This window comes from Brassica oleracea, unplaced genomic scaffold, assembly GCF_000695525.1.
Source record: "Brassica oleracea var. oleracea cultivar TO1000 unplaced genomic scaffold, BOL UnpScaffold00579, whole genome shotgun sequence".
NCBI classification, from domain to species: domain Eukaryota; kingdom Viridiplantae; phylum Streptophyta; class Magnoliopsida; order Brassicales; family Brassicaceae; genus Brassica; species Brassica oleracea.
This window is the reverse complement of record NW_013617422.1, coordinates 124485-133614: the sequence shown is the minus strand read 5'-3', so window position 1 is coordinate 133614 and position 9130 is coordinate 124485. Positions and strand designations below refer to the sequence as shown.

The following is a 9130-nucleotide window of genomic DNA, read 5'->3' as shown; positions in this document are numbered from 1 at the left end:
CAAAACCGGAAAACACAATTTTCCCACCAAAATCGCGAAAAAGCTTTTCCCGCCAAAATCACGAAAAAAACTTTCCCGTCAAAATCGTGAAAAAAACTTTTCTCGTCGAAAACACTTTTCCCGCCAAAACCGCAAAAATACACTTTTCCCGTTCAAACCGCAAAAACGTATTTTTCCGCCAAACCCATAAAAAGGTATTTTCCGCCGAAACCACGAAACTACACTTTTTCGCCAAAAACACATATTTCCTCAAAAACCGCAAAAATATTTTCCGCCAAAACAGTAAAAATGTTATTTTTCCGCCGAAACATAAAAAAATATATTTTAGTCATTTTATTAACAAGTCCACCTGGATGCAGATGGAAGTTAAAAAATGAAAAGCAAGCGAACACAGTTGCATTCAGATGATTCATCTGGATGCATGGACGAAATGAAGAAACGAACAACACCCAAATGGAGCATCTAGATAAGACATCTAGATGGACCATCTGGATGCATCTTCCAGATGTACAAACGAACAGGGCCTTACTGGATCAGCACACGAGCTTAAACTAAGACATAGAACATCTATAAACCAAGCTGGAGATAAACAAAGAGCAAAACCGACGAACCTGAACAACTGCCATGATGGTCTTAGTGACAACAGCAGGAGCTCTCTCAGTGTAATGCCCTCTCGCCACAATCCTATCAAACAACTCAACACCTTGACAAAGCTCCATAACCAAATGCACAGCATGCTCATCCTCATAAGTCTCCTTCAAAGTAACAACGTTGGGATGCTCAGGCATATGCCTCATGATCTCGACTTCTCTCCTAACATCCTCTATATCTACAGCTTGTATTTCTGCGAGATCTTGCGTCCTGTTGGATCCGTTAGCACGATAAGCTTGAGAGATTTTATCTTTCCTCCTCCGTTATTGCCGTGGTGGAGACCGTAGTCGATGGAGAAAGGGTTTTGCTTCTTCCTTCCTTTTGTAGGCTTATTGTTATCGTTCTTGGCTAACGATCCCGCTGATCTGCAACAATTACCCATGGTTTCAACAATGACGGATCAAATCAGACCGATCGTAGCTCGAGAGATCGAGGGAACTTAATCGGTGAAAAGGTGCTAACCGGCCTCGTTAATCAGCCTGAAGCTCTGGCTTCTCTTCCGCCATGGATGTGATCGCTTCAATTATCTCTCTCTTCTCAAAGAGATGAAAGCCCAGAGGGCAACACCTGTCTCAGAATACGTCTCTTGTAGTCCCTAAATAAAAAACATTTCTTTGCATTTAACCTAATTTTCTTTTTTTTAATGACATTAACACTAAGAGACGGCCTCAGAAGACCGCGTTATTGATGCTCTTACATGTGATGCCGTAGATGTGTCGAATATACTTGTGCTACTTAACAATCATGTGTATATTTCCATAATCCAATGAAAATAACACTTAAAATTGAGATTATTGGCGTATAAAGAAGAGATGATGAGCATTGTTCCAGATCCGAACACACTTACCCATTAGATTTAGGTTTCCACTGCTTATTCAGAGAAAATCCTGTGTAAATAAAAGTTTAGAAGTCCATCAAAATCTATACTATAAATGGAGAGAATGGTCTATATCTTCTGGAACAACTTTTATATTGCAAACGTCACCAAAGATCCAGATGCATATGAATTTTTCTAAACATTTTCAGAAGGTTTCCACCAAAACTCACACGCCTAACTTCAAGTCTGATAGCTCTAAAAGCCGATGATTTAGAACCATGAGACGGTGCATGTAAGGGACCTGCAGAAGACGAATATACATTAAAAAAAAAGCTTAATTGATGGCACAATACCATCATGAGCTGTCTGCCTTCCCTTACAGAGTTATTTTCTTGTAGGACGACGCAGAGGAACATTCCACGTCACCTTGGACCTCCTATGAGCTCCACCCTGATCACCATATGTCTGATGATCTACAAAAACACCTGATGAGCTGCCAAGCAATAGAACAACATTAATAATCAATAAAAAAAAATAATGAGAAATCCATAAGAGAAAAAAAATATATAGAGAGAGCACTGGAAATTAGATGCTTAGACACATTTTTTACTTAAAGAATGTTTTAAAATGAACTGTGATCAATGATATTCGCCAAATATCAATGGTGATTTTCCAATGCAAACCACTTTCAGGTAACCGCTACTCTTAACTTCTCTGAAACTTTATTTTTATCGACCACTTTTCTCTAAAAGCTATTATGATAAACTTGCAGAACTCATGAAATAATTAGAAAGCGATATACATTTTTACCTATTGAAAAACAGTGGATGTTCAGGAAAATCTTAAACTGGATGAGCTTTGATTGAAATAATATAAAAAAAATTAGTTCCCAAACTTGACGTTATAGAATCAAAGATTGAAAGTATATAAAGAACTAACTCTTCTTTATTAATCTCTTGTGGAAACTCACTCAAAACCACAAGCTCTCAAACTCACAATCTCTAACACACACCTTATGTCACACTTTGACATATCCTTTTTATAGTGATTATATTTTCCTAATCCTATTTAACAAAACATATCTAGATAACTCCTAAATATTTTATTCATCTCAATCTTTAATAGGATTAGATCTTTTACTTGCTCCTCAAGTTTCTTTGATCTTCAAGCTTATCTCAACATTCTCCCCCTTAAGCTTGAAATCATTTTTCTCCAAGTCTTGCATTCCAATCAACTCCTTCATCTCCTTGAACTTGATTCTTCCAAGAGCTTTAGTCAAGATGTCTGCCTTTTGTAGATCACCAGAAACGTGCTCAACAATAATTTTCCCTTGCTCAACACATTCTCTAATGAAATGATACCTTGAGTGAATGTGTTTGCTTCTACCATGAAACACCGGATTTTTGGTAAGGGCTATAGCGGATTGATTGTCAATTCTGATCACTGCCTTCTCGACTGCTTGATCCATGACTTCACTCAGTAGCTCCTGTAACCATATGGCCTGTTTGGCTGCCTCCGTACCGGCCATGAATTCAGCTTCGCAGCTTGACAGTGCCACCGTTTCTTGTTTGACAGAACACCACGTGATCAGGCTTTCTCCAAGATAAAATATGTGACCGGCAGTGCTTCTTCCATCGTCCGGATCGATGTTGTGACTACTATCACTATAGCCTATGATCTTGGGAATCTTTGGTGATGATCTTGTGAATATAAGGCCTAGTGATGTCGTCCCTTTCAAGTATCTCAGGCAATGTTTCATGGCTGCTTCATGTGACTGCTTTGGCCATTGCATATAACGACTTAGAACTCCAACAGCGAAAGAGAGATCCGGCCTAGTGTGCAAGAGATACCTCAAACATCCAACGTTTCTTCGATACTTCGTTGCATCAACACCAGCTTCTTCAATCGATTTTGCCAGCTTGAGTCCACTCTCCATTGGCGTGTAAGACAAGTTGCAGTTCTTCATACCACTTTCTTCTAGAATCTTCAGTGCATATCGTCTTTGATTTAGAGTTATGCGTCCTACTTCTTGGCTCACTTCGATTCCCAGATAGTAACTTAGTTTACCGAGGTCACTCATGTCAAATTTAGAAGCCATCTCCACTTTAAACACGTCAATGATCTTCTTGTCGGCTCCGGTAACAAACAGATCGTCGACGTAAACAGCCACCACGAGTATACTTGAATTGACTGTCTTTCTATACACCGAGGCCTCCTTGGTGCACTTTCTAAACCCAAGCTCAAGTAGAATCTGGTTCAATTTGTGGTTCCATGCTCTTGGAGCCTGCTTCAAACCATACAACGCTTTGTGCAGCTTATAAACCTTCATCTCGCTTCCTTTCACCTCAAATCCTTCCGGCTGGTTTACATAAACAGTTTCATTAAGTTCACCGTGTAGGAATGCCGTTTTCACATCTAGGTGGTGGACTTCCCATCCATAGGTTGCTGCAATACTAACAAGTAGTCTGATGGTTTCAAGTCGAGCTACGGGTGCAAAGACTTCCTCGAAATCAACTCCATATTGTTGTACGTAGCCCTTTGCCACAAGACGTGCTTTGTATTTCTTGATAGACCCATCTGAGTTTCGCTTGATTTTAAAAATCCACCTGAGCCCAATTGGTTTTGCACCACTTGGTATATCAACTAAAGTCCACACTTCATTCTTCTCTATAGAGGCTAACTCATCCAGGCATGCATCTATCCATTCCTTAAGTTCGCTTGCTTCCACAAAATTGCTTGGTTCATCATTTAAGCTCAATAGTAACATCTCTCCTTCCTCATCTGCGATCAAGACGTAATCATCAAGGTACTTTGGCAGCTTAGTTACTCGTTCGCTTCTTCTCAGTTGTTGTTCACCATGATCACTGTCGTTCTCTTTGCCTTCATCTTGTATAACACTTGTCTCTAAAGTCTCTCGTTCATTCTCATCCCTTTCAGTATCATCATCTTCTCCTCTACTCTCCTTTTCTACATGTTGATCGTTGTTGACAGTTTCACCTGCTCTAGTAATCCCATGGTTTCCAAACTCGCCTAGTATGACCTTAAAGTCATTGTAATTATTTGTGTCGCCATCGATCTTCTTCCAGTTCCATCCTTTGGTTTCATCAAAGATAACATCACGAGACACCACAATTTTCTTTGTATCAGGGTCATATAATCTATAAGCTTTAGACTCTGGCTCTGTTCCAAGATGAACAAGCACACGTGATCTGTCGTCTAGCTTCTTTAGATGGATTTTATCGACTTTTGCGTAGCCTATACACCCAAAAACGCGAAGATGATTGATGTTTGGCTTTCGACCCCTCAGAACTTCGTATGGAGTTTGATCGTTGAGTGATCTTGTTGCTATCCGATTGATCAGATACGTTGCGTGTCTCACTGATTCTCCCCAAAGGTAGTTTGGCATGTGCATATGCTTTAAGAGACTTCTCGTCATCTCCATTAACGTCCTATTTCTTCTCTCTACCACTCCATTCTGTTGAGGAGTGTATGGTGCCGTGAGGTGCCTTTTTATTCCCTTTTCTTCACAGAATGTATTGAATTCTCCAGAGGTGAATTCTCCACCGCGATCTGTTCTGAAAGTAATTATAGGTTCTCCAACTTCTTGCTCTATCAACTCCTTTAGTCGTTTGAATTTTTCGAATGCTTCACCTTTCTCTGCAAGAAGAATTGACCACATGTAGCGTGTGTGATCATCTATCACAACAAAAATATACCGTTTTCTTCCTGGAGTGCTTGGTGTAATGGGTCCACAGAGATCTCCGTGTACTAGTTCGAGTGGTTTAGTTGCTCTATACATCGTTGCTTGTGGGAAAACTTGTCTTGCTTGTTTTCCGAGCAGGCATGACGAGCACAGTTCCTTTGAGACGGCAACATTCGGAGCTCCAAGCACTAGTTCCTTTTGGATCATCAACTTCATTGTGGCCGTGTTTACATGTCCGAGTCTATAGTGCCACCTATTTGACTCACTTATCTGGCTCAAGTGAAGTTGTGTTGTATCTCTGATTCCCATACGGACCTTATAAAGTCGATTTTTAGATCTCTTAGCCGTCACAAGTATCTTTCCTTGCTGATCACGCATCGTCAGATTGTCATCCTTCAGTCTTATATCACAACCTGACTCTGTTGCCTGTCCGAGGCTGATAATGTTGCTTCGCAGATCGGGAATGAAATATACATCATTCATCTTTCTTGCTTCTCCATTAAGATCAGTGAATGAGATAGTACCTTTTCCCTTTATATCGATTTTTGAGTCATCCCCGAACCTTACTTTTCCTGTGATTCCATTATCCAAAGAGGAAAAATACCGCTGATCTCCTGTCATGTGGTTACTGGCTCCATTGTCTAGGTACCACACGTCTGCAGTATCAGTGTTTGTCTCGTACTTCTCGGGTATGCAGTTTTTCTCATTGAGATATACAGCTTCATGCATCATTAACTCATCAGCATCTTGTGTGTCATTGTTATCATTCTCTTGAGCTTCTTGGAGCTTGAGAAGACGATCTGGACAATCTGTGGCGTAATGACCTAGTTTATCACAACGGTAGCACATGATCCTCGAAGTATCTCTTTCTCCATTGTATCTTCCTCTTCCTCTTCCTCTGTAATATGACCGACCTCCTCTTCCTCTACCTCGATAGTTTCTGTTGTAATCTCGGTTAGATTCAGAATTTGCATACATCAATTTGTTTTGATCTTCTTGCTGCTCCTCTTCTTCACCAATACGCTCTTCATAGGCTTTCAACCGGCCAATGATGTCTTCAAAACGAGTATCGTTGAGGTTTAATACTTGTTCAAGTGAGGCAACGATGTGTATATACTTTCTCCTTGGCAGGCTTGTCAAGAATTTCTTGACTAGCTTCGGTTCTTCTATATTCACTCCTAAAGCTGCAGATTTTGAGGCAATCTCTGATAGTTTCCCGCTAAAGTCATCTATCTTCTCCGTGTCTTTCATCTTTAATCTTTCAAATTCAGACATTAATGTCTGCAACCTTGCCTCCCTGACTCTCTCTGCCCCAACATGTCTTGTTTTTATAGCCTCCCAAACCTTCTTTGCCGTGTTGAGTTCACCTACTTGTAGAATTAGCGCCTCTGGTATAGACTGGAACAGAAGAGCCATGGCCATATTGTTTTTGTCTCCTTCGAGGGTTTCTTCTTCGACTGCTTCCCAAACTTTGTGAACTTTCAACGTGATTTTCATCCTTATCTCCCAGACCGTATAATTTGTTTGCGTAAGCATAGGGCACTTAATCGAGGTTCCACCTCCATCTTTAGGTTTTGCATCCGTGACAACGATCTCACCGCTCATCTTTCTCGTAAGGCTCTGATACCAAATATAGAATCAAAGATTGAAAGTATATAAAGAACTAACTCTTCTTTATTAATCTCTTGTGGAAACTCACTCAAAACCACAAGCTCTCAAACTCACAATCTCTAACACACACCTTATGTCACACTTTGACATATCCTTTTATAGTGATTATATTTTCCTAATCCTATTTAACAAAACATATCTAGATAACTCCTAAATATTTTATTCATCTCAATCTTTAATAGGATTAGATCTTTTACTTGCTCCTCAAGTTTCTTTGATCTTCAAGCTTATCTCAACAGACGTTCGCCTTTTCAGAAACTTTGTTGGAGCATACAAACTGTAAAATAAATAATGTGTATTAATATGATTGAAACTATTCAAACTGGAGCTGTATGATTTAGTAAAAGAGAGAAACCAACTTAGACAATTAAGCGTTTAGTGTGCAAATAACACACGGCCTTTCATCCATCCAAGTTATTAGATGTATAATATAAGAAAAAATCATAAAGAAATTAACAAAGCACTAACTTACATAGTAGTTAACGTTTTACTTGAATACTACTATCTTTTGTGATGATCATCTCTTCCACATCAATACTCTTCTTTCCCACTTCTTTCTCCTGCTCCTCTTCGTGATCTTCTTTTTCATCCTCTTCATGATCTCCATTGTCAATCTGCTCATCTCCCATAATCTCCTGATAGACCCTGAACTCCTTAAATTTCCTCTGAGTTCTACCACTTTTCCTCCGTGGTCTCATCTCATGGTACATGTATGTCCTATGTTTTCTTATTAAATCTCTTAGAACTGTGAGCTGGCAATGAATTTCCCTACCTCAGCGGAACTGATCAAAACCAACGGGTTTGACGTGCAAGATTTATACAGAATCAGATTCCGCCTTCTTCGCCGTCATCGACACAATCAAACTCTTATCATTCATGTCACTGGAAATCAATATCTAGGCAGCATCAGAAGAGTAGTACCAGGGTACCTCGTCGGCGTCACTGGAGGAGTCGGAGGAGTTGCGTATATCGATGTTACGATGATGAATGTATATGGAAGGATCATATATATAATAGGATTCAAAACCTTTAATGATGGACTGAGTAAAGATGGAGAAATATAGAGTTAGAGGAAGATTCACTGTTCCATGGAAACCTAAAGGGTCATTTTCTATTCCACAGCTCTATTTATTTCTAAGGCACCAAATTCAGAGCAATCAAACTTTAAATTTTTTTCTGAAACCACAGCTTTTGAAATAACCTATAGCTGTACAAGTGCTCTGCAGAGCCAAATATATAAAGCAATTTTTTAGTGTTTTCCATAAAATTCTACAGCAATAAAATCTAAAATCATAGCAAAAAGTATACAGATTTTTTTCTACAACAAAAATTTTAAAGCTACAGCCCTTACCAATCAGACCATCTATTGGAGAGTACGATAGGAAACGGAAGAGACTTTTGTCGTAGATATTTTATTAGCCTTATTGGGCCACATACCCAAGAGCCTATTTTATAAATCACAAAACGCTACATGCGACATCTAAATCACAAAAGGCAACACAATTATTTTCCTTGTGGGACTCATACTGCTGACGTGGCACCTCAGGAAAGACTCAACTGAACTATTATATCATAGACTAAGGGCATTGTCTCCGCGCAAGCACGGGGTTGTAGACATATTTCTTGTTTTATCTTAATATTTGTTAGGGTTATTGTAGCTGTGAATTTTACGTTTTGAGTTTATCATTGTTTTTAAAATTTTTATTGTTATAGGGTTAGAGTTGTGATGATATAATGTGTATGCACTGTTCTCCACTCATGAAGGACTAAACTGCGTTAGTAATGTGATTGGTATAGTTCGTGTTGTTGCTTGCTGTGTCACTGAGACTTATTGTTTGTTTATCTTTTTAATTTGTTACTTGTACTGTTGAGATTACATAAATTATATTAAGTTTGTTGAGAGTACCTTTTGTTTCTGGATATTTTTTCTCCAGTTTAGTTGTGTGTATTAAGTAATAATTTTTTTATTCTTATTATGTTGGTTATATGTTTTTTTTACTTTTAAACTTGTTGTTTTTACCGGACCTTTAAAACAAATATATGAAGACTTGTAGAAATAACTGTAAAATGAGTGACAAATAGTATTTGGGTCTTAATGGGTTTTAAACGAATATATGTATTTCTCATAAGAAGACAATAGCGTTGGCATGTTGACATTGAGCATGTAAGCTATTTTTATAAGACAAGAGGAGTGAGCAGGTGGAGATGTTGTTGTCGTCTTTGTGTCTTTTGGGATTGTCTCTTGCATCTCCTGGTGTGGTTGTGTTTGTTTCTCTTTTATTTGATGG

At 38.8% G+C, this 9130-nt stretch overlaps 1 protein-coding gene across 3 annotated transcripts in view; it reads right to left on the bottom strand.

Annotated features, from left to right (window-relative positions):
- LOC106319717 (calcium-dependent protein kinase 32-like) overlaps positions 1–1228 on the bottom strand; it is a 3088-nt gene extending 1860 nt beyond the window's left edge. The window contains exons 1-2 of one of the 3 annotated variants that reach the window (XM_013758102.1): positions 1114–1225; positions 926–1016 (exon numbers count right to left, since the gene is read on the bottom strand). The gene's annotated coding sequence lies outside the window, so the exon portion shown is untranslated. Of the gene's footprint in view, positions 1–901 lie in introns of all 3 variants that reach the window. The other 2 variants (XM_013758100.1, XM_013758101.1) reach the window with 2 other exon arrangements.
- Between the last annotated feature and the right edge of the window lie 7902 nt (positions 1229–9130).